The sequence below is a fragment of the Hemitrygon akajei genome, chromosome 20, assembly GCF_048418815.1.
Source record: "Hemitrygon akajei chromosome 20, sHemAka1.3, whole genome shotgun sequence".
Taxonomy (NCBI): Eukaryota; Metazoa; Chordata; class Chondrichthyes; order Myliobatiformes; family Dasyatidae; genus Hemitrygon; species Hemitrygon akajei.
Window position 1 is genome coordinate 15,019,924 of NC_133143.1, and position 25,696 is coordinate 15,045,619.

The 25,696-nt window shown below is 40.3% G+C and overlaps 1 long non-coding RNA gene across 1 annotated transcript in view; it reads right to left on the reverse strand.

Annotated features, from left to right (window-relative positions):
• LOC140713951 (uncharacterized) overlaps nucleotides 1-25,261 on the reverse strand; it is a 34,034-nt gene extending 8,773 nt beyond the window's left edge. The window contains exons 1-2 of the long non-coding RNA XR_012095777.1: nucleotides 25,190-25,261; nucleotides 383-513 (exon numbers count right to left, since the gene is read on the reverse strand). This is a non-coding gene — a long non-coding RNA (uncharacterized lncRNA). The remainder of the gene's footprint in view (nucleotides 1-382; nucleotides 514-25,189) is intronic.
• Between the last annotated feature and the right edge of the window lie 435 nt (nucleotides 25,262-25,696).

The following is a 25,696-nucleotide window of genomic DNA, read 5'->3' on the forward strand; positions in this document are numbered from 1 at the left end:
ATTTCATCCAATATGAAAGTGAAGCGAACTCAGGCTTAGGACCCAGACTGGAGACTGCCAGGTAGTGGAGGCTTACCTGCCAATCAGTTTGCTCCTGGGCCTGGCCAAGTTGGCCATTCATGGATCCTGGTGCAACTAGTCTAGGGCTTTGCTCAAGTGGATTGCCTGCCTCTCTTCTGCGGTTTCATCTGTGCCCATGTGCCTCTGCAGAATGAGTACAAAGGGGCTTTCCTAGACCAGTGGGCACCACAGGGGCACAAGTGCCTTCTGGATAGAGGTGACTGTGAAAGGTGTGAATCATGGAAAACTGTAGTATTGTAATGATGTAATGCTGTGATCATTCTGCTCTGGAAAAGGGAAAAAAAAGGTAGTGGAAGCTTACCTTGGAGGAGAAGGTCAGTACCCAGTCACTCTGCCCAAGGACAGCCTATGACTTATAGGATGCCACAGTGGTCTCAGTAACTTCAGAGCTGTTTGACAATATGCTTCACTTGCCAACAACCCCTATATCCCCTAAAAGAATAAAGAGAAGATGGACAACTTAGGAAGGAGGTGACAAAGACAGAACCCCTCATGATGGTCAGTGTTCAATGTCCTCTGACACTCATTATCACAGCTCAGAGAATAAATAGTTCTCTGATTGTAAAACATACATAAATAAGATAAAAAGCACAAGGTATGAGCAATCATTGACCTGAAACACTAAGTCTGTTTCTCTCTCCACAGATATGGCCTGATTTGTTGTAAATTTCTAGTATCATTGGTTCTAATTTTGTTGTTTCAGTGTTAAACTCTGTATCCTCAGGCTTGAACTCAATTCAATTTCTTCTCTATCCTACCAGTCAGTTCTTAATGCATCTCAATATGCAGGCCATCTCCTTACAAATGAATGAGCTCTCATAATATTTTTAAACTGAAAAGTCCGAAGTATGTATTCATGCATTTGTTTCTATAAACATGAAAACTCGATTCCCCTCTCTCTGCTTTTAGAAATTGCTCTATTTTTATCAGTCTTAGATGTGTTTAATGTGATTTGTTATGACACCATGGGATTATGCTAATTAGTTCAAGTAATTTTTGTGTGTTTTTCCAGTAATGAACAAAATCAACTGATGGGTATCTGCATAAACAAAATTCATTTATTCCCCAGTGACCACCTACATCACTCAAAATGCATCAGGCTTCAGTGTTATGGATAAGTCAGCCTCAGTGTTATTTATGTTATTGTGCAACACTGTAATCGTTTTGGAAAAGACAATTAGATTTGAAAGGCAGGACCTTACACAAGTCCATTGGGTGAATGCTGGTACCTCACCCTATGAAAACAATAAAATATATTGCATCTCTAACCACACAAGATTCTGCAGTTGCTGGAAATCCTCTCTAACCATCACTTTATCCAAATTTGCCATTATTGATGTCATACTAGAGACACTTGGCTAAGCAGCCAATGTCTTTAACAGTGGTGACCATACTGGCCCCTTTCTACTTGGGACACTCCAGAACACTGCGAACTATGAAAGTACAGGTGGCAGCTTACCCCAGTTCTGACCAAGGGCTGTGTGCTTGAAGTTTTGACTCTGTTTCCCTCTCCCCAGCATTTTCTGGTTTTATTTCAGATTTCCAGCACCTGCAGTTCTCGGAATTTCATGACCTCAGTCCTCTATTCAGCATATCTACAGTCGTGTTACAACATAATAAGGAACTGAACTATATTGACATGGTGCATCGATTTAGGATTGCATTAGAACCATCGAATCCCACATTCAAACTGAGTGTTCCACTTAGTAACTCTCGTTTAAAGCAGTATGAATTAGTATTACCACTCATTACTAACATTGTCCAGGTGAGATATTCAAGCACCTTGAAAAGTGAAGATCAACACTAAGAGATTTACCAGGATGCTGCCTAGTTTAGAGGGCATGTGCTATCATGAGAGTCTGGACAAACTTGAGTTGTTATCTTTGGAGGCTGAGAGGAGATCTAATTGAGGTTTATAACATTACGAGAGGCATGGATAAAGTACACAGGGAATATCTTTATCCCAGGGTAGAACTGTCCCAGGATAAATGTGACAAATGCAAGGAGACAGTACACTGTTAAGGGCAAGATATTGAGCAGAGAGATCTTGGGATCCAAGTTCATACCTCCTTAAAAGTGGTTACACAGGTTGATAAGGTGGTTAAGATGGCTTATGGAATGCTTGTTTTTACTAATCAAGACAAGAGGTTAATCAAAAGTCAAGAGGTTATGTTGCAACTCATAAAACTCTGATGAGGCCACATCTGGAGTATTGCATACAGTTCTGGTCACCTAACTATAGGAAGGAAGTTGAGACTTTAGGAAGGGTGCAAAAGAGACATCAGGATGCTGCCTGATTTGGAGCGTATGTGTTATCATGAGAGGCTGGACAAACTTGGGTTGTTTTCTCTGGAATGAAGACTGAAGGGAGAACTGACAGAGATTCACATGATTATGAACAGCATAGATGGAGTAGGCAGGGAGTATCTGTTTCCCAGGATTGAAATGTTGAGCACCAGAGGTCCTGCATTGAAAGTGAGAGGGGATAGGTTCATAGGGGATGTGAGGGATATTTTTACTCAGAGAGTGGTGGATACCTGGAATGAGCTGCCTGGTATGATGGGAAAGGCAAACATATTTGAGGCTTTTAAGAGACCTTCAGATAGGCACAGGAATGTGAGGAAGACGGAGTGATATGGACATTGTGTAGGTAGGAGGGATTCATTTCTGAGAGGTTTTGATTTACTTTTTAGCTGGTTTGGCACAACACAGTGGGCCAAAGGGCCTGTTCCTGTGCTGTACTCTTCTATGTTCTATGTTCTATTTCCAACCCAGCTAATGTATCTTTATGACCTTTCCTTGAAGTTCCATTAAAACTATTGGTTTTGTGGGTCAGTTTTTCACATTTCTTCCATTAATAATTATCTTCTCCCTTAGTCTTTCAAATCATTTAGTCACAGCCTTGCTCTATTTAGCTGCTTCTTGTACAAAGCTGAAATTAAATGCCCTTTATTTAAAGGAAGATATTACATCCAATAAGTAGTTAAAAGCTGATATGATGCAATTAAAATAATTTATTGTCTTTTTAATCATATTGTTAAACTAACAATAGAATACCAATATCTTTAGAAAGTTTTCATCATTGTCAAATATGTATTGATTTCAACTACAACCCAAAATATAGTTTAAAATGCTAGCTTTAACACATTTGATTACAAATATTTGCATTTTGAAGTAAAGAAAATATAATTTTTAGATTATAATTAATCTACACAATTGATGAAAATGCAAGTTTCTACTTCCCTTAATGTGTTAATCATGTTCCAGTACTTTATGCAGCTTTAAAACTCTGTGCCTATTCCGCACAACTGAGTGCCTCTGACTATTGCTATCATGGTGGTGATTTAGTATTGGAACAAATGTTCCCTGTCCCATTTTACTATGCAGGGCTGTTGTCATGACCACTGGTTTTGTGCTACCTGTGACAAAACGTATTGAAATATGTAGTATGGAGACAATTCTTGTATGTGTGCACACTTGGAGGCTGAGCAATTATCATCAACTCTTTCACTGAAGATCAGAGGGTTACTGGCCTTGCATTTAACATCTGCACAATTAAAGTCCACAACCAACATGTTCTTCTGCATAAGACTTTTCCTGACTCTAAACATTCTTAAACTCTTAAACTCAAACTCTTAAAAAAATGGTTAATTCCACAGATCTGCATCTCAGCCAAGGCAGCTATCAGTTTGTTAATCACATTTGATTGCTTAGATCATGTAGTACTCTGCCACCAACATGCGTCCTCACTCCCATATCAAAGACTGGGACTGCTCAGCTCTGCTAGAGGTTCAAATCCTGAGGCTTGTTCCCAGTATTCCTGTCAGACTCTTTCCCTGACTCCCCACCTCTCCACTTCTTGTATTACACACCAAGCTACCACAGGCACAGATCTTATTACCTTAATAAACAAACAGTTTGCTGCAAGACTGCCATCAGAATTGTAAAACATTAACCTTGACCTAGATTAATCAGCAGAGGACTCTCTGGAAGGTCAACCCAAGCTCTGTCCCACCTTAACAATTGCTGGTGTCATTCCTCTTGGAATGTAACCTTGTAACCTATCAGTAAGAAACTTTGTGAAACCACGCTGAAAGATAATTAGGGTGATCCCTGAGTGAGCCCTGGAATTGCAAAAGAAAATTCATACCTTAGGCCAGAGAAGTGTCTAAAGTATCAACCACACAGCTTCACTATTCTGGTGATTTTGCATTAGAATATTGCTGCATGCATTGACTTCAATTAATTGATAAATACATGAATGATAGAAAAATGGAGGGCTATATAGGAGGGAAGGGTTAGATTGATCTTAGAATAGGTTAAAAAACTGGCACAACAGGGCCTGTACTATGCTGTAATGCTCTATGTTCAAATGGCACTTCATTTGGATATGGTTCACATTTATGTTTAACAGTATTTTTCTAACTTAAAACTTTTCCACCATGTTCTTCATCATAAACCATTCAGTTCAGATCATTTACTGCTTCTTCACATTATTCTGACAGTGACTTTTTTAGTATAACTTATAGTTTGTCAAAAGCTTTACTGCTTATCATCTACTGAAACCTGATGTTGTGACCAAGTGCCCCATCACAATGAAGAGAGACATAGAACTTCAATAGAGGTTGACAAAAGAAAAGGGCAGAAAAGACTCTTACTAAGAAATGGTTATCACAGCAGAGCCCAACTTTAAATACATGGATGGAAATTACAATGGACATTTACAAAATGGAGACGATAACAGCATCTGTTACAGCATAAGCTGGAACAATTTGATTCATACTGGGGAAAATGGTTTAACTACATAATGCCCCATAAGCCTGATTTTATTCGCACAAATCAATGAATATGTTGTAAAAAAAAAATCACTCCCTACTTGTACATAGTTTTTTCCTTCTGCTTGTTTTTTCTTTCCACTCTTTTCTATAAGTGTATACCTCAGATGAATACTTTGTGGAGATTTGTGATATATATGATTATATGATATATATGTACAATGTTTGAAATACGTCTTATGGAAATGTTTGTTTGATGATGAACTTCAATAAAAAAATAAATTACAAAAAAAAAGAAAAGGGCAAACTAATTCACAGTTGACAGGAATGAAGGCATCAAAGGGTACGGTTGCTAAAAATGCTATTGATGCTTGGGTAGGAAATTGTGGAGAAGGCATAAGGAGGCTACACAGGGCTATAAATCCCTGTATAAGGTAGTTTAAGTGGGTGGGCAATGATTTGGCAGATGCAGCATTGGTATATTAGCAAGAATGAAAAGGAATTTGGACAGGTGCATACAGTAGATAGGAAAGCTATAGAGGTATATGAGTCAAATGCAGGAAAATGGGACAAACTTGGGTAGACAACTTGAGGTTAAGGTCCTGTTTCTATGCTGTATGACTCTATGACTCTGTAATATATTTTCCATAAAGGTCAATTTTGTACAGAAGGAACTTGCAGTGCAAAGATATGTCACTACTGGTAATATTAATAATTCTATTGAAACATAAGAATAGAAGCAGACTGGTTATCCTTTGAGAATGAAAGCATGGCTGTTCTTTGACCTAACTCCATATATATGCTGTGGTCTCATATCTCTCAGTGATACTGCAAGAGCTCCTCAAGGCAGTGTACAAGGCCTAACCATTTTCAACTGCTTCATCAAAGTCACAGACAATTGTACAATGTCCAACTCTTTACAGAAATCCTACAGTTAAGAAACAGCTCATGCTAATTGCTTAACGTTAAGGTAGAGGTGGTAAGAGCATCTCCAACAAGAGAAAGCATCATCACCTTCCCTGGCTTTCCCATCCATTGCCAGTAGCTCTGAGCTCATCACATCATCTGTCCTGTCCCACCTGGAAAATGGGGTCTCATATGCCACACTGCTGTTTATAGACTTCAGTTTGGCATTCAACACCATCATACCTGAGAAACTGGTGGGGAAACTGTCCTTGCTGTGTCTCAACTCGTCCCTCTGCAATTAGTTACTGGACTTCTTAACAGCAAGGCTACAGTCAGTCCATGTGGGCAGCAATTCCTTTCATCCCATTACGCTGAGCACTGGCTCTCCCCAGGGCTGTGTGCTCAGCCTTCTGCTGTTCACATTGCTGGTATATGACTGTGTCACAGGATCCAGCTCAAACCGTGTCATCAAGTTTGTGGATGACACAATAGTGGTTATCAAGAATGATGACGAGATGGAGTATAGAGAGGAAATGCAGTGGCTGGTGGATTGGTGTGAGGAGAACAACCTAAGCCAGAATGTGGAGAAGACAAAATAAATCACTGTGGACTTCAGGAAAGTGTAGACAAACCATCCCCCTCTGTGAATACATGGTTCCTCCATAGAGAGAGTTAAGTGCACCAAGTTCCTGGGAGTTCTCATCATGGATGACCTCAGCTGGCCCCTTAATATAACTCCCTGAACAAGAAGGTACAGCAGCACCTCCACTTCCTAAGAAGATTAAGGCAAGCAAGCACCCCTCCCAACTCCCGTCTTAACTGCGTTTTACAGGAGCACCAGTGAGATTGTCCTGACTTTGCATCTCTATCTGCTATGGGAAGAATCGAGCATCAAGTACAATGCTTGAAGTTCAACCCAGGTAAGTGTGAGGTGGTTCATTTTGGTAGGTCAAATATGATGACAGATTATAGTATTAATGGTAAGGCTCTTGGCAGTGTGGGGGATCAGAGGGATCTTGGAGTCCAAGTCCATAGGACGCTCAAAGCAGCTATGCAGGTTGACTCTGTGGTTAAGAAGGCATACAATATATTGGCCTTCATCAACATAGGACCCTGGTCAGACACCCCTGCGCTCAGTTCTGGTCACCTCACTACAGGAAGGATGTGGAAGCCATAGAAAGGGTGCAGAGGAGATTTACAAGGATGTTGCCTGGATTGGGAAACATGCCTTATGAGAATAGGTTGAGTGAACTCAGCCTTTTCTCTTTGGAACAATGGAGGATGAGAGGTGACCTGATAGAGGTGCATAAGATGATGAGAGTGTGGATAGTCAAGAGGCTTTTCCCAGGGCTAGAATGGTTGCTACAAGAGAACACAGGTTTAAGGTGCTGGGGAGTAGGTACAGAGGAGATGTCAGGGATTAAGTTTCTTACTCAGAGGGTGGTGAGTGCGTGGAATGGGCTGCCGGCAATGGTGGTGGAGGTGGATATGATACGATCTTTTAAGAGACTTTTGGATAGGTACATGGAGCTTAGCAAAATAGAGGACTATTGGTAAGCCTGGTAATTTCTAAGGTAGGGACATGTTTGGCACAACTTTGTGGGCCGAAGGGCCTGTATTGTGCTGTAGGTTTTCTATGTTTCTAAGTCCCAACAAGTAATTCATCTGTACATTTTATCTTTACCTTCGTAAGTTATTGTGTGTTAATCGTGTGTTATGTATACTGTTTTACTTTACACCCTGGTTCAAAGAAATGTTGTCTCATTTCTACATATATTATATGGTTATATACATTATATACATGTATATTGTTAAAATGACAATAAACTTGACTTGACTTCATAAATAGTTTTCTACCGACATAATTGATTGAGTTTGTTTTGTTAAGCTTTTTTAACTGAATCTTCTCCAGCACAGAACATTCCAGATGATAACAAGCTGTTCAGTAACTTTTTCTCCTGTTTGTGTTTGGCTGAAGCTTTACAAGGTGGTTCGACTGCACTTGGAATGTAGTGAGCAATTTTGAGCCCATATCTAAGGAAAGATGTGCAGACCTTGAAGACAGTCTAGCAGAGATTCACAAAAATGATGCCAGGAATGAAAGGCTTAACCAGTGAAGGATGCTTGATCTCTCTAGGCCTAGGAAGGAGTTCAGAAAGCAAAGGCGGCTCTCACAGATACTGAAAGGAAAGGACTGGTTGGAGAGGATGTTTCCTTCAGTGAGAAAGTCTAGGATCTGAAGGCACAGTCTCAGACATTTCTTTAAAACTAAGATCAGAAGGATTTTTTTCAGATGAGAGTAGTTATTCTGTGGAATTTGTTGCCCTGGAGGATACGAATGCCAAGTCATTGGCTGTATTTAAGGCAGAAATTGATAGATTCTTGTTTGGTAAAGAGGTTAAGAGTTACAGAAAGAAGGTGGGAGAATGGGGTTGAGAAAAAAAATTCAGCCATGATTGGACTCATTGGCCCAAATGACCTCATTCTGCTCCTATATCTTGTGGTCAAATAGTCTTTTCCTAACCACGTGTCAATAAAATTTTGCTCATTAATCATTTTTTTCTGTGCTCTTTGTTTCTTTATTCAGCTCTACATTGACACTGAGTTTCACAGATGGATCATAACCCAAGCAATTATTTGTAAATCCAAAAGAAAATGACACATCTTCTCCTTTCTGCATATGTGTCAAGTTTGTACCACCATGAATCATGCTGTCACCTGTTTCTCTCAGAGGGGTAATGAATTTCTGGAGTTCACTGACCTTGGAGGTGATGTAAACCAGATCATTAGATATATTTAAGGAGACCAGTAAATATTTGAACAATTGGGGAATTGGGAGTTATGATGTACTGGCACAAAAAATTAGTTCAGGCCAGCATCGATCAGCCACAATCATGTTGAATGGCAGGACAAGTTTGAAGGGCCAAATGGCCTACTCTTGTTCCTATTTCCTTGTGGTTTTGTCTTGCTCACTATTAGTTGGTGTTCATATTTACATGGTATAGGTGTGAGAGGCTGCCTTTCTGGCTTTAGCACCAAAGCCTGGATGGTGTGCTGAAGTAGCTGTGTCCCTGAAACTTCCTTCATACTTTTGACATGCAGCAAATTCCAGCCACCAGTTTTGCTAACTGTCAAATTTGGCAGCTTTAAAAGTTTTTGAAATGTCTTGGTCATTACCAATGCCTGATTTTGCTTCATTACTTTGTTAGTCCATCTGGGAATAGATCAACAATCTTCTCTCAATATTCTGAGCTCAGAGGCTGAGAACAGTATTTGCTAAAATGAACTTCATCTGCTGTATAAGGACATGACAAAAGGACAATTGATTATCCACAGTAAGTGAAAATGAAACACTGCAGGTGCTGGGGAGGAGAGGAGAACTTCTTTCAGGCTGGTGTTCATAGAGGAGATGTTGTTGTGAATGTTGAATGTTCAGCAACATAAAATGTTAATGTTTCTCTCTCCACAGATGCTTTCTGACTTTTTCTGCTTTTATTCTGGCTTTCTGGCTTTCTAACATTTTCTGCTTTTATTATAGTTGATATAATATAATATAAATAATTTAATGACTTCAACTGCTTTCCTAACTGAATTGATGGTCATCCAGCATTGATAGAGTATCTAGTAGGGCACTGAAAACCTGTGCCAACCAATTGGCGGGAATGTTCAAGGATATTTTCAATCTCTCACTGCTGAAGTTGAAGTTTCCCACCTGCTTCAAAAAGGCAGCAATCATACTAGTGTGCAAGAAGAGCAGGGTGAGCTACCTCAATGACTATCACACAGTTCACCTCACACCTACTGTGATGATGGGCTTTGAGAGGTTGGTCATGGCTAGAAACAACTCCTGCCTAAGCAAGGACAACTTGCAATTTGCCAATTGCCACAATAGGTCTACAGCGGATGCAATCTCACTGGCTCTCCACTCAGCCTTGGATCACCTCGAACACAGCAATACCTATGTCGGGCTGTTTATTGATTACTGCACAGCGTTCAGCACAAATCCTCAGTTCTAATTAACAAGCTCCAACCTGGGCCTCTGCAACTGGATCCTTGATTTTCCCACCAGAGCTCCATAGTTGGTGTAGATCGGAAATAACATCTCCTCCACACTGACAACCAACACTGGTGCATCTCAAAGAAGCATGTATAGCCCACTGCTCTATCTGTTCTACATACATGACTGCATGGCTAGGCACAGTTCAAACAGCATCTATAAATTTGCCGATGACACAACGATTGTTGCAGAATTTCAGATAGCAATGAGGTGGTGTACAGGAGTGAGATAGATCAGCAGGTTAAGTAGTGTTCATCCACAATGCTGCACACAATGTCAGTAAGACCAAGGAGTTGATTGTGAATTTCAGGAACACACTCCAGAATTTATCAAGGGATCAGAAATGGAAAAGGTAGAGCAGTTTCAAGTTCCTGGGTATCAACATCTCTGAAGATCTCTCCAGGTCCAATTGCATAGAAGGCACTACAGCAGCTAAATTTCATTAGGATTTTGAGGAGACTTGGAATGTCAGCAAAGACTATTGCAAATTTCTATAGATGTACCATGGAGAGCATTCTAACTGGCTGCATCATCTATGGAACAGCCACTGAACATGATCAGATAAAGCTGCAGAAAGTTGAAAATTCAACCAGCTCCATCATGGGCACTAGCCTCTGGAGCATCAAGGAAACTTTCAAAAAGTGATGCCTGAAAAAGCCAGCATCTATCATTAAGGACCCCCATCAGCTAGGATATTCTCTCTTCTTATTGCTACCTTCAGGAAGGAGGTACAGAAGCCTGAAAACATTACCTGACTTTTATTTCTTGCTTTCTTGTTTTTACACACACACACACACACACACACACACACACACACACACACACACACACACACACACACACACACACACACACACACACACACACACACACACACACACACACACACACACACACACACAATGATAAGTTCATGGCCTAAGGTAGAAGGAGATGAGTTATTAACTTCAAACTTGCTGCATTTTCACTCAAAGAGTTGAACTGCATGTGCATCTAACGTGAGCTGTATAACTCATCTCCTTCTACCTTGGGCCACGAACTTATCAATCACCCCTGCTGTGGACCACTTCTACGAAGAAGGGATCCATATGCTCCATGACCATTGGACTAAGTATGTACATGTAGGAGGGGCTATGTCAAAAAATAAATGTGCTAGGTTTTCTAAAATTAACTCTTTCTACCTTAGGCCACAAACTTATCAATCATCCCTCGTATATACGTATCTCATTGTAATTTAAAGTTTTTGTTTATTATTATGTATAGCAATGTACTGCTGCTGCAGAACAACAAATTTCAGATGTATACCAGTGATATTAAACCTGATTCTGATTTTGATTCTGAATACAAGAAATAAAAACAGAAAGGAGAGGGACTAAATATGGACAGAGAAACAGATCTGACAGGTTAGGTCGGAGCTGAGTCTGCACATGTCTAGGTAAAATTAAATAGTAAATGAAATTAGTTTTTCATGTTCTTGTATTATTAGAAGTGCAGCGGAAGGTTATAGAGCAATCCACAAAGATGTAGAACTGGCAGAAGGACAATGTTGATTTAATGAAGGAACTGTGACCACAATAGCAGTCCAGCAAGATGTTGCCTTCTTAAAGCAACAAAACAGTTGTGACTCCAATCTGAAGATAAAGAAACTTTTCATGTATGTGGGTGAAATGAAAGAGCAGAGCAACTGCTATGGTCCAGGCCCAAAACTTCAAAGGCTCTAAGTGTAGTAAAACCTGCCTTCTTTGTCTATCACTCAGTAAAAGGCTGCATTGATAAATAACTGCCCGTGATATTGGGGCCAAGATATCCTTCAGGAGATAAATCAGACTTCAGTCGTGGCAAAATCCATCTCCCTTTGTCAGCTTTGTTTTCACAGAATGAGTGCCAATTCTAGACAGATTTATAAATGCAATAAAAACAGAAGGAAGTAGCCACTGCACTTAGTCAGTTCAGACCAGGAAACAACAACTCTCTCCTCACCCAACAGCAATCTGATAAATCATCACATCTTTGAAAAATTCAACCCCTCCCACCATTCTGAATTACAATTATTTTCTGTTGAACTGGATTTCTATAAATGCTTAGGTGCACAAGTTTCTGGGTCAAGTGTGATATATCATTGGTAATTAGCTTATTATTGTCACATGCATTGAGATACAGTGAAAACCCTTTCTTTGCATGCAGACCGATCATTCCATACATAAGTACATTGAGGTAGTACACAATGAAAAACAATAACAGAATGCAGAATATATTGCTATTGTTACTGAGAAAGTGCAATGCAGGCAGACAATTAAGGTGCAAGGGCCATAGCAAGGTAGATGGAGAGAGCAGGAGTTCATCTTTATTGTACAGGAGGTCCATTCAATTGCCTTGCAAGAGTGGGACAGAAGCTGTCCTTGAATCTGATGGTACGTGCTTTCAGGATTTTGTATCTTCTGCCCGATCAGAGGAGGGAGAAGGGAGGAAGCGGGAGGGGTCTTAGATTCTGTGGCTTATTTCTCCAGGCAGCAGGACAGAGTCGATGGAGGGAAAGCTGGCTTCTGGGTTGTGCTGAGATGTTCACAACTTTGCAGGTTCTTGCAGTCACAGTTCCCATACCAGGCTGTGATACATCAGGACAAGATGCTTCCTATGGTGCATCTGTAAAAATTGGTGAGGGTCAATGTGGATGTGCCAAATTTCCTTAGCCTCCTGAGAAAGTATCTTCCCAATATATGACCACTCACTTATACTAGAGACAATTTAAGGTGGACTATTAACTTCCTAAGCTGCACATCCTTATGATGTGGAAGGAAACCAGAGCATCTTGGAAGAAATCCAGGCAGCCGTAGGGGGATCATGCAAACTCACCACAGACAGCACTCATGGTCAGGATTGAACCCAGGTCTCTGGCACTCTGAGGCAGAGACTCTTCTAGCCTTCTGTCCTACAAAGGCTGATTCAGACCACTCAGCTTAATGGAAACAAAGAAAACATCTCGTCTGCAGCAGTACTATGGGTGAAAATGAGAGAGGTCAGAGGGAAATTGTCACACTAGCTCAAACTGACAGGAAGGTGACAGTGACTGAAATAACTGGGTGTTACAACAATTGTGTGCAGAAGTTTATCTCAGAATGCACAACACATAGAACCTTAAAGTGGATGGGCTACCACAAGCAGCAGAAGACAACAAACGTACACTTAGTGGCCACTCTATTAGGTACAGGAGGTACCTAATAAAGTAGCCACTGAGTGTAAATCTCAGTATTTTGTTTGACATAATCCATAATCTTGACAACATCTTTCCATATTTCATTACAATAGTAATGTCTCCAAGTTTTCAACATAGGTCCTGTATTTAATCAGATTCCTTGGAGGTATCTGTGATATTTAGATGTAACTCTGTGTACCATCACACAAACAACTGCAAGTAATTATTCTGTGTAGAAGTGCAATTTTAGCAAAAATAGAAACAGAAAATCTGCACCAAAAATAATGTTCATTGAATTCACTTCCCCAAATGTAATAAACTTGGGTTAGGCTACATCAGGAGTATTGCATTCAGTTCTGGTCACTCCAATACAGAAAGGATGTGAAGGCTCTGGAGATGATGAAGAAGGGGTTTACCAGGATGTTGCCTGTATTAGAAGACAAGAAGAGCTAAGGATTGTTTTTTTTTGGAACAGCACAGTTTGAGGGAAAACCTGATAGTTCACAAAGCTATGACAAGCATAGATAGACAATTGAATATCTTTTTCCTGGGGTTGAAATGTTTAATACTAGAGGGCATGCATTTGACGTGAGAGGGGGAAAGTTCAAAGGAGGTGTGCAGGGTGACTTTTTTTTACACAGAGTGGTGGGTGCCTGGAATGTGCTGCTAGGAGTATTGTGGAGGCAGAAAAGACCATAAGACCAGAAGACATAGGTGCAGAATTAGGCCATCTGGTCCATCGAGTATGCTCTGCCATTTAATCAAAGCTAATACTTTTTAAAAAATCTCCCCTTCAACCCCAGTTCCTGGCCTTCTCCCCATAACCTTTGATGCCATGTCAAATCAAGAACCTATCAGTCTCTGTCTTAAATACACCCAACGACCTGGCCTCCACAGCTGCCTGTGGCAACAAATTCCACAAATTCACCACACTCGGGCTAAAGAAATTTCTCCGTATCTGTTTTGAAAGAGCACCCCTCTATCCTGTGGCTGTGCCCTCTTGTCTTAGTCTCTTGCACCATGGGAAACACCCTTTCCACATCTACTCTGTCTAGGCCTTTCAGCATTCTAAAGGCTTCAATGAGATACCCCTCATCCTTCTGAATTCCAGCGAGTACAGACACAGAGCCATTAAACGTTCTTCGTATGATAACCCTTTCATTCCTGGAATCATTCTTGTGAACCTCCTCTGGACCCACTCCAATGCCAGCACATCTCTTCTAAGATGAGGGCCCAAAACTGTTCACAATACTCAAGGTGAGGCCTCACCAGTGCCTTATAAAGCTCCAGCATCACATTCTTGCTCTTGTATTCTAGACCTCTTCAAATGAATGCTAACTTGGCATTGCCTTCCTCACCACCAACTCAACCTGCAAGTTAACCTTCAGGGTGTTGTGCACAGGGACTCCCAAGTTCCTCGCATCTCAGATTCCTGGATTTTCTCCCCATTTAGAAAATAGTCCACACATTTATTTCTACTACCAAAGTACATGACCATGCATTTTCCAACATTGTATTTCATTTGCCACTTTCTTGCCCGTTCCCCTAATCTGTCTAAGTCCTTCGGCTTCTCACTTGTTTCCTCACCACTATGTGCCCCTCCTCCAATCTTAGTATTATCTGAAAACTTGGGAACAAAGCTGTCTATACCATCAACTAAATCATTTACATACAGCATAAAAAGAAGTGGTCCCAACACCGACCCCTGCGTAACACCACTAGTCACTGGCAGCCAACCAGAAAAGGATCCTTTGATTCCCACTCGCTGCCTCCTACCAATCAGCCAATGCTCTAACCATGTTAGTAACTTTCCTGACATACCATGCACTCTTAACTTGGTAAGCAGCCTCATGTGTGGCACCTTGTCTAAGGCCTTCTGAAAGTCCAAATATACAACCAGTGGAGCATCCCCTTAATCTATTCTACTTCTTATCTCCTCAAAGAATTTCAACAGGTTCGTCAGGCAAGATTTTCCCTGAAAGAAACCATGCTAACTTTGTGTGATCTTGTCCTGAGTTACCAAGTACTCCATCACCTCATCCTTAACAATTGACTCTAACATCTTCCCAACCACTGAGGCTAACTGGTCTATAATTTCCTTTCTGTTGCCTTCCTCCTTTCTTAAAGAATGGAATAGCATTTGCAATTTTCCAGTCCTCTGGCACCATGCCAGAGTCCAATCATTTCTGAAAGATCATTTCTAATGCCACCACAATCTCTAACTCTCCCTTTCAGAACCCTACAGTGCAGTTCATCTGGTCAGGGTGACTTGCGTGACTTTAGGTCCTTTAGCTTTTTGAGCACCTTCTCTCTTGTAACAGTAACTGCACCCACTTCTCTTCCTTCACACACTACAACATCAAGCAAAGTGAAGACTGTCACAAAATACTCATTTAGTTTATCAGCCATCTCCTTGGCCCCTGTAATTATTTCTTCTGTCTCATTTTCTAGCAGTCCTAGTAGTCCACTGTCATTTCTTTTATTTTTAACATACTTGAAAAAAGATTTACTATCCACTTTGATATTATTTGCTAGCTTGCTTTCATATTTCATCTTTTCCCTTCTAACGATTTTTTAAGTTGCTCTCTGTAGGTTTTTAAAAACTTCCCAATCCTTTATCTTCCCAGTAATCTTTGCTTTGTTGTATGCCCTTTCTTTTGCTTTTACAATAGCTTTGACTTCCCTTGTCAGCCACAGTTTTACTATTTTACCATTTGAGTATTTCCTCATTTTTCCCAGAAACACACGCCATTGCTGCTCTGCTGACATCCCTGCCAGCAGCTCCTTCCAATTTACTTTGGCCAACTCCTCTCTCATACCACTGTAATTTCCCTTACTCCACTGAAACACTGCTACATCAGACTTTATTTTCTCCCAATCAAATTTCAAGTTGAACACAATCATATTGTGATCATTGGTTCCTAAGGGATTTTTTTACCTTTAGCTCCCTAATCACCACCAGTTCATTACATAAAATCCAATCCAGTACAGCTGATCCCCTATTAGGCTCAACTCTACTCTAAAAAGCTATTGCTTGGGCATTCAACAAACTCACTATCTTGAGATCCATCACCAACCTGATTTTCCCAATCAACATGCATGTCAAAATCTCCCACGACTACATTGCCCTTTTGACTCACCTTTTCTATTTCCTGTTGTAACTTGTGGTCCACCTCACAGCCACTATTGGAAGGCCTGTATATAACTGCCATTAACATCCTTTTACCCTCGCAGTTTCTTAACTCAACTCACAAGGATTCAACATCTTCTGATCCAATGTCACACCTTTCTACTGATTTGATGCTATTCTTTACCAGCAGAGCCACTCCACCCCTACTGCCTACCTTCCTATCCCTCTGATACAACATGGAACCTTGGACGTTCAGCTGCCTCCTGCAACCATCCTTCAGCACAATTCAGTGATGGCCACAACATTATACCTGGCAATCCGTAATATTGCAAAAAGATCATCCACCTTATTTCTTATACTACGTGCATTGAGATACAACACCTTGAGTACTGTATTTGCTGTCCTTTCTGATTCTGAATCCCTAATGCTTTGATACTCAGCCTGTTGGCTGCAATCAAGTCCCATCGTTTGCCTGCTTTTCCAGACAATCTGACTGGACACTATCTTTACTTTTTTACTATCCGTCCTATCCTGAGTCCCTTCACTCCAGTTCCCACCCCCTACCAAGTTAGTTTAAACTCTCCCCAACATCTCTAACAAACCTGCCCATGAGAATATTGGTCCCCATTGGGTTCAGGGTGAAACCTGACACTTTTGAGCAGGTCATACCTCCCCAGAAGAGATCACAGAACCTAAAGCCCTTAAGTGCTTAAGAGGCTTTCAAATAGAATTTGCAATTAGTGAAAAGACATGGATTGTGTGCATGCTGAAGAGATCAGATCTCATTATTTTAATGCTTACAACATCTTGTGCTGTGTCTGTTGTTATGCTATATTTTCAATGTTTTATGTTAAGTACACCTTACCCAATTGTACATGGTCAATTGTAGCAATTAGCTAGTCTGTTGGGGAGGTTTTAAACTAATATTGCAGGGGGATGGGAACCAACACAGAAAAGAAGAGGGAAGTGATGCAGAGACCAAAGCTAGAGTTAGTGAAGAAAAAAGTAAGAGTAGAGTGCATAAAAGTGAAAAGCAAAAATCACATAGATCATTAGATTCTAAAAGGACAATGAGTATAAGGGCACTTTATCTAAATGCCTGTAGTATTAGAAACAAGGTTAGTGAACTTGTGTCACAGATCAGTACCAAGACATATGATTTAGTGGCTATTACAGAAACCTGGTTGCAAGGTGGAGATGGCTGGGAATTAAATATCCAAGGGTATCAGGTAATACAGAAAGATGGGCAGGAAGGCAAAGGAGGTGGGGTGGCGCTCTTAATTTAGGATGAAATCAGGGCGATTGTGAGAGACGATATAAGATCTACAGAGCAGAATATTGAGTCCACTGGTGTGAATTGTCTATAGGCCATCTAATAAAAAGATTGCAGTGGCAGAGGTGATTAACCAAGAAATAACTGAGGCTTGTAAGAAAGGAACGGCAGTTGTCATGGAAGATTTTAACTTCCACATTGATTAAGTGAATCAGTTGGTCAAGGAAGTCTTGAGGAGGACTTCATAGAATACATCCGTGATGGCTTTCTTGAGCAGCATGTTAGTGAATCTACAAGGGAAAATGTTATCTTAGATCTAGTCCTGCGCAATGAGACAGGTAAGATTAACGATCTTGTAGTCACTCTTGGAAAGAGTGATCATAGTATGATTGAATTTCGCATACAGATGGAGGATGAAATAGTTCTAAAACTAGTGTATTATGCTTAAACAAGGGAGACTACAACAGGATGAGGGAGGAATTGGCTAATGTGGATTGGGAGCACAGACAGTTGAGGAACAATAGAATACTTTCAAAGAGATTTTTCACAGTGCTCAACAAAAGTATATTCCAATCAAAAGTAAGGACGGTAAGTGTGGGGAGAGCCAGCCTTGGTTAACTAAGGAAATAAAATATAGTATCAAATTAAAAGTTCATGTGTACAAAGTCGCAAAGAGTTATGGGAGACTGGAGGATTGGGAAAACTTTAAAAAGCAACAGAGAACAACTAAATAAGAAATAAGGAAAGGGAAGATAGAGTATGAAAATAAATTAGCACAAAATACAAAATTAGATAGCAAAAATTTTTATAAATATATAAAGCAGAAGAGGGAGGCTAAAATCAACGTAGGTCCCATGGAAGACGAGAAGGGGAAATTGATATTAGGTGATAAGGAAATGGCTGAGGCATTGAATGACTATTTTGTGTCAGTCTTCACGGTGGAGGACACATCAAATATGCCAAAGGATGATGTTATAGATGAAATGGGAGGTGAGGACCTCGAAAAATCATTGTCACTAAAGAGAGAGTGATGAGCAAACTAGAGGGCCTGAAGGTAGATACGTCTCCTGGGCCTGATGGGATGCATCCCAGGGTACTGAGGGAATTGGCGGAGGTTATAGTAGAAGCGTTGGTAATCATTTACCAAAATTCTCTAGACTCTGGGCAGGTCCCGGCAGATTGGAAGACAGCAAATGTCACACCAGTTTTTTAAAAAGTATGTAGACAAAAGACAGGCAACTCTCATACAGTGAGCTTAACTGTGTAGTCAGGAAAATGCTTGAAGCTGTCATTAAGGAAGAAATAGCAAAACATTTAGAAAGGTGTGGTTCCATTCGACAGATGCAGCATGGCTTCAGAAAGGGAAGGTCCTGTTTGACAAACATACTGGAGTACTTTGAGGACATAATGAGTGTAGTAGATAGAGGGGAACAAGTGGATGTCATATACTTGGATTTCCAGAAAGCGTTCGATAAGGTGCCACACAAGAAACTTATAAATAAGATATGGATGCATGGAATCAGAGGAAGTGTATTAGCATGGTTAGTGGATTGGTTAACCAATAGAAGGCGGAGAGTTGGTATAAATGGGTGTTTCTCCGGTTGGCAGTCAGTGGTGAGTGGGGTGTCGCAGGGGTTGGTGCTGGGCCTGCAGCTGTTTACCATTTACATTGATGATTTGGAAGAGGGGACTGAGTATAGCATAGCAAAATTTACTGATGACACTAAATTGAGTGGAAAAGCAAATTGTACAGAGGATGCAGAGTCTGCAGAGGGATATAGATAGGTTAGTGATTGGGCCAAGGTCTGGCAGATGGAATACAACGTTGGTAAATGCGAGATCATCTACTTTGGAAAGAATAATAGAAGAGCAGATTATTATTTAAATAGTGAAAGATTGCAGCATGCTGTTGTGCAGAGGGACTTGGGAGTGTTTGTTCATGAATCGCAAGAAGTTGGCTTGTATGTACAATAGGTTATTAAGAAGGCAAATGGAACGTTGGCCTTCATTGCTAGAGGGATTGAATTCAAGAGCAGGGAAGTCATGCTGTAACTATACAGCTTACAAGTGAGATTGCACCTAGAGTACTGTGTGCAATTCTGGTCTCCATACTTGAGGAAGGATATACTGGCTTTGGAGGCAGTGCAGAGGAGGTTCACCTGGCTGATTCCAGAGACGAAGGGGTTAATCTATGATGAGCGATTGAGTCCCCTGGGACTATACTCTCTGGAATTCAGAAGAATGAAAGGGGATCTTATAGAAACATACAAAATTTTGAAAGGGATAGATAAGATAGAAGTAGGAAAGTTGTTTCAATTGCTAGGTGAGACTAGAACTAGGGGATATTGCCTCACGATTCAGGAGAGAAGATTTAGGATGGAGATGAGGAGAAGCTGTTTTTCCCAGAGAGTGGTGAATCCGTGGAATTCTCTGCCCAGGGAAGCAGTTGAGGCTTCTTTACTAAATATATTTAATATATAGTTAGATAGAGATTTACATAGGAGGGGAATTAAGGGTTATGGGGAAAAGGCAAGTAGGTGGAGCTGAGTTTACGGACGGATTAGCCATGATCTTATTGAGTGGCAGGGTATGCTTGATGGCCTACTCCTGCTCCTGTTTCTTATGTTTTTATGTTCTAATTTGATTCAAATATACGGTATATCACAACTCTTTTCTGCATCATATTCCTGGGAAAGCAATTGTTTTCACTTGTTTTGCTGTCTTCTTTCCCAATAGACCACATAATAATACCAGAAAGTAAAATTAACTCCCCTAAATAGGAATAGCCTTGTTAAGATTTTGCATGCAGTATGCCACTGTTGCAGAGTGATTATTCAATTGTTTTATTTCTGGGATCTTTCCAGTTTTTTGGAAGTTATGAAAAAGCTTGCCTTTATAGCTGACTCCCTTCTTCTCCATATGCCTAGGTACTGTTAAGTTTTGTAACAACAACACATTAAATTAAATTGTGTAGAAGATGATGAGAGACATTGATCATGTGGATAGTCAGAGGCTTTTTCCCAGGGCTGAAATGGTTGCCACAAGAGGACACAGGTTTAAGGTGCTGGGAAGTAGGTACAGAGGAGATGTCAGGGGTAAGTTTTTTACTCAGAGAGTGGTAAGTGCGTGGTATGGGCTGCCAGCAACAATGGTGGAGGTGGATACGATGGGGTCATTTAAGAGGTACATGGAGCTTAGTAAAATAGAGGGCTATAGGTAAGCCTGGTAATTTCTAAGGTAGGGACATGTTCGGCACAACTTTGTGGGCCAAGGGGCCTGTATTGTGTTGTAGGTTTTCTATGTTTCTAAATTAATTCAGGCATGCTGGTATCATGTGGTAGCATGATGGCATATGCAATTAATGTATTTTTACATATAACCCATAATTAAATAGTTAAACAAACAAGAATGCTTAATCAAACAAGATTACTCAAATATTATTGAAATATCAAATTCACAACAGATACCTTCAATGTACTGGATTCTTGCTTGCAAATAGATAACATACAGTACCAATTCACCAGTAGAGTCATTATTAGATGAAACTCCATTCTTTAGTTTAACCAGGCCATACCTACAATTGCTTTTCTTCCCAAGTGCGATGAATTCCTAAAGTCACTTTGACTTACATTTGCAATGGGAAAGCACAAACGTTTGTCCACTCACTGACTAAAAGAATTGCATCATGAAAAATGTGTACAATCTATACCAGGGATTCCCAGCCCTTTTTATGCTATGGACTAATACCATTAAGAAAGGGGTCAGTGGACACCAGGTTGGGGACCCCTGCTCTATTCAGACCATCTCCAGGTTAAGAATGCTCAACTTAAATACAATTGAGCTCCCATAAATATTATAAAATAACAAAAAGTCCAGTGTGTGTACATGCATTCATTCCTCTGAACAGCAGAACTAAATTCCCCTCTTTCTTTTCTTTCTAATCAGCTTTATGTGCTTTTAATGCCATTTGTCAAAATACTGCAGTTACCATATTGAGTGATTTCTGTGCATTTTCTGACTTATAGATAAAATCAGCTTACAGATATCAGTAAAAACTGAATGGCTTGTTACACAGGAGTAGCCTGTAGCGGAAGTTGTTGGCTGAATAAACTGACATATAATAGCTTCATCTGTATTCACATCACAAGTAGACAGTGAGCACCAACAGGATCTAATTTTTTCAAATATTGAAAGCACCATTTCTAAAGTTAGCTCATATATTCTTCCTATCCATTTACAGGTTGAGAAAACTGTGCCAATAGTCTTGCCTTCAGATGAAGTGAATGATGAAATGGAATACAGTTCAATGTCACTGAGAAGCTATTGGAGCAGCTTATTCTTGTCTTTACTGTAGCTGGTGGAGCGTCTTAGGGTAACAAATTGTTTTTTTCTTTAAGTAGGTACTTATGCTAATATACAGCTATAAATTGAACTTATGCAGCTTCTCCTGAGGCTGCAGTGAAAGCTTTCAGATATTCATATTTTGCAAGTGGTCACATATATTTGTTAGATCTTCAGTAAGTTAGCATAATTTTAAGAATGGTGCAGAATACTTGTGCAGTGTTTCACCACAGCAGGGTCACCTAACCTGACTGAAAGGGAACAGCTTCTTCAGGAAATGAAATAGAATCTACTCACCTAACCAAGACTGACAGGCGCAAATGAGAGTGAGCATGAAAAGCATGATCTAACATGCTTTTATCATGCCAATAAAAGCTGTATCTTGGTATATGGGGCAATAATAAAACCAATAACAAAAAGCATACAAAGAAAATGAAAAATCTTACATGGAGTAAAGTGCCATTTGCCCATTGAAAATGGTTCCATGGTCTTCAGCAGTGGATCCTGACCAGTGATTGTTAGGAGCTGTTGCTATAACTTAGCTCATGCAATGCTTCTTTGCTCTATCTTATCCTGTTTGTCCAAAGTCTCACTATTTCCTCAATGCAGGTCCTCTCTAGGCTACAAACACCTGTATTATGTACTCCCCTTGCATATGAACAAACATTTGGAAGACCAGCAGCTGCTGTAGTTGCCTGTCATGTGGACAATTGGTTTCTGACCTCATTTCCAATTTGTAAACTTCATAAACAGTTCATTGGAACATAACCCTGCCATAACTTGAGGAAGGACCTGTATTTGTGTTTGTCTCAATGTTCCAACATTTCCATCAGATCTACCTTGTGCACTGATCACTCTCACTACAGCACTCTGCTGGATACTGAAATCCTGAATAAAGTGGATGTGGAGAGGATAGCTGCTTTAGTAGGAGAGTCTAGAATCAAAAGGCACAGCCTCAGAATAATAGTGAAATGAAGTGACATTTCTTCAGTCAGTAGGTGGTGAATCTGTGGAAGTCCAGCCACAGAGGGCTATGAAGGCTATATGTTAAGGCTGAGCTTCACAGGTCTTGGTTGGTAGAAGGCTTCAGGGTTATGGGGAGAATGCTGTCACAACCACAGATTTGGCAGCACAGTAGCTACGGCAACTGCGCTTGTGAATTTGCACATGTCAGCTAATTATTATTTAATCATGATAGTATTTAATTCCATACTTGTTGTCGCAGTGCTTGTCAAGACTTGGACAGAGCACAGCAATGCTTCATCATTGTTTGCAATGGCCTTGCCTGAGAAATTGGACTGTTGAGTCAACTGACTCTGAAGACTAGCGGTATTTGTTTAATAATTAGATGTTCTTTTCAGCCACAGTGTAGGCTTCATTTCCTATTTGAGAGTTTTAGTTAATGGCCCGGTTTGGCCTAGTGCTTATTGTTTATTTTCCTTTTAACACTGTTCGTATGAAAGTTTTGTGAACTATCGACCCGCTTCAATGTCTCTTAATCCGCACTTGCGCCATATCCAAACCTGACGAAGGCAGGAGAATGTTGAAAAAAGTCATCCATCATGAATGAGAGAGCAGACTCAGTGAGCCAAATGGCCTAATTCTGCTCCTACGGACAGACAGCACATGATGAGTTCAGTTTCACTTGTGATATTTCTAGATCTTTATCTCTGACAATGCAATTTTAGTCTCCCTTTCTCCCTCTATACTGATGGCATTTTGTTCTTTGTCATTTTCCAGCTGTTCCATGCATATTCATGCATTTTACACTCTGTACTTGCTGTACATTGGCGCAATGTGCCAATACTTTATACACCACAATTCCCAAACTTCTGACTTCCATCATTTGCTGCATGCTTATCCATCCAAACAATAGCACCTTCACACATACTGGTAGCCTAATTCATGACTCATTCTGTGTTGGTACCTCTTGTACCTAATAAGGTGGCTACTGTATGTATTTCTCTCTGTTGATAGACTTCTTCTGCTATAGCCCATCCACTTCAAGGTTCAATGTACTGTGCATTCAGAGATGCTCTTCGACACACTACTGAAGTAACAGATGATTATTTGAGTTACTGTCACCTTCCTGTCAGCTTGAACCACTGTGACCATTCTCCTCTGACCTCTCTCTCTATCAAGGCATTTCCACCCAAAGAACTGCCACTCACTGGATTTTTAGTTTTTATTTTTGCACATTTCTCAGTAAACTCTAGAGACTGTTATGTGTGAAAATCCCAGGAGATAGTATTCAAGAGTCTTACCATTAATACTATCGCCTCACTTCATGAAGGATGTGGAAGCCATAGAAAGGGAGCAGAGGAGATTTACAAGGATGTTTCCTGGATTGGGGAACATGCCTTATGAGAATAGGTTGAGTGAATTTGGCCTTTTTTTCCTTGGAGCGACGGAGGATAAGAGGTGACCTGATAGATGTGTATAAGATGATGAGAGGCATTGATTGTGTGGATAGTCAGGGATTCCCAGGGATGAAATGGCTGGCATGAGAGGGCATAGTTTTAACATGCTGGAAGTAGGTACAGAGGAGATATCAGGGGCAAGTTTTTTTATGTAGATAGTGGTGAGTGTGTGGAATAGGCTGCCAGTGACGGTGGTGGAGGCGGATACAAAAGGGTTTTTTAAGAGATACCTGGACAGGTATATGGAGCTCAGAAAAATATAGGGTTATGGGTAACCCTAGGTAATTTCTCAGGTAAGGACAAGTTCAGCACAGCTTTGTGGGCTGAAGGGCCTGTATTGTGCTGTAGGTTTTCTATGTTTCTATGAGATTAGCATTTTCTGAGATACTCAAACCGCCCAACTTAGGTCACATTTTTTCCCCATTCTGATATTTGATCTGAACAATAACTGAACTTCTTTACCATGTATTCATGCTTTTATGCATTGAGTGCTGCATAATGATTGGTTGCTTGGATATGTGCATTACCAAGCAGGTGTACAGCTGTATGTCACCATTTATTTTTACTATTGCTGGGTTGGAATCTTGAAGCACTCATCTAACAATTTTGTGGCTGCAGTTCCACCAGCTGAACAGCAAGTCTGACCATGACTTTGCAAAAATAGTTCAGGTATGTTGTCTGTGTCAACAACACCCCACATTCTGAGAGTAAATGTAAAAATATGTAATAAAGTAATTTCTACAGTCCTAGCTTTGAAAATCTTCAATGGTTCAAAGGCTCCATTTAATATTGGAAAAAATATACAGTATGAAATTCTTACTTTCCAGAGACATCCTTGAAACAAAAGAAACTCCCAAAAATGAATGACAGAAAAAAATGTAAGAACTCCAAAGCCCCTTGCCCCTCCCATGCATAAACAGCAGCAAACAGCAACAACCCTCTCCCCTCCTTCTACCCGCACCCCAACCCCCTCACTTATTCCAGCAGAAGGTATCAGAAATCCCATAACCTACCATGTAAGCAACAACAAAGCCCCAAAGAAAGACCATGGTCTACAGTCCATCAAAAACTACTGTTCATTCCAAGAGTTCAACATCCCACTGACTCTCTCTCACTAACAAGGGAGAGAGAGATAGCATTCTTTCTACAGCAAGGGGGGAGACCAACAGACACTTTACTGTTTTGATGTTACAGAATCTTATTGTAGAATTGGAGACCAAAGTCACACCCAAGTTAGTAAGTCAGTAAATTGACCAAACCGCTTATATTTTCAATTTTAACTTGTCAGCATCCCCTGTTAATCACGAGTTTTGCATAATAAATAACATTGATCAGGCTTGGATGCACTTTATGTGAATGTGTGCTTGACCAAGTCAATTAATGACTCACATATTCTCCAGCTTCGCATACCTACAATGAGTCTGTATGAGTCTTATAATAAATAACTCAAGATGTAAACCTGGATTTAAAGTATCATGAGACATTTCTCATGTTATAAACTGAAGATTTCAGACACAAGA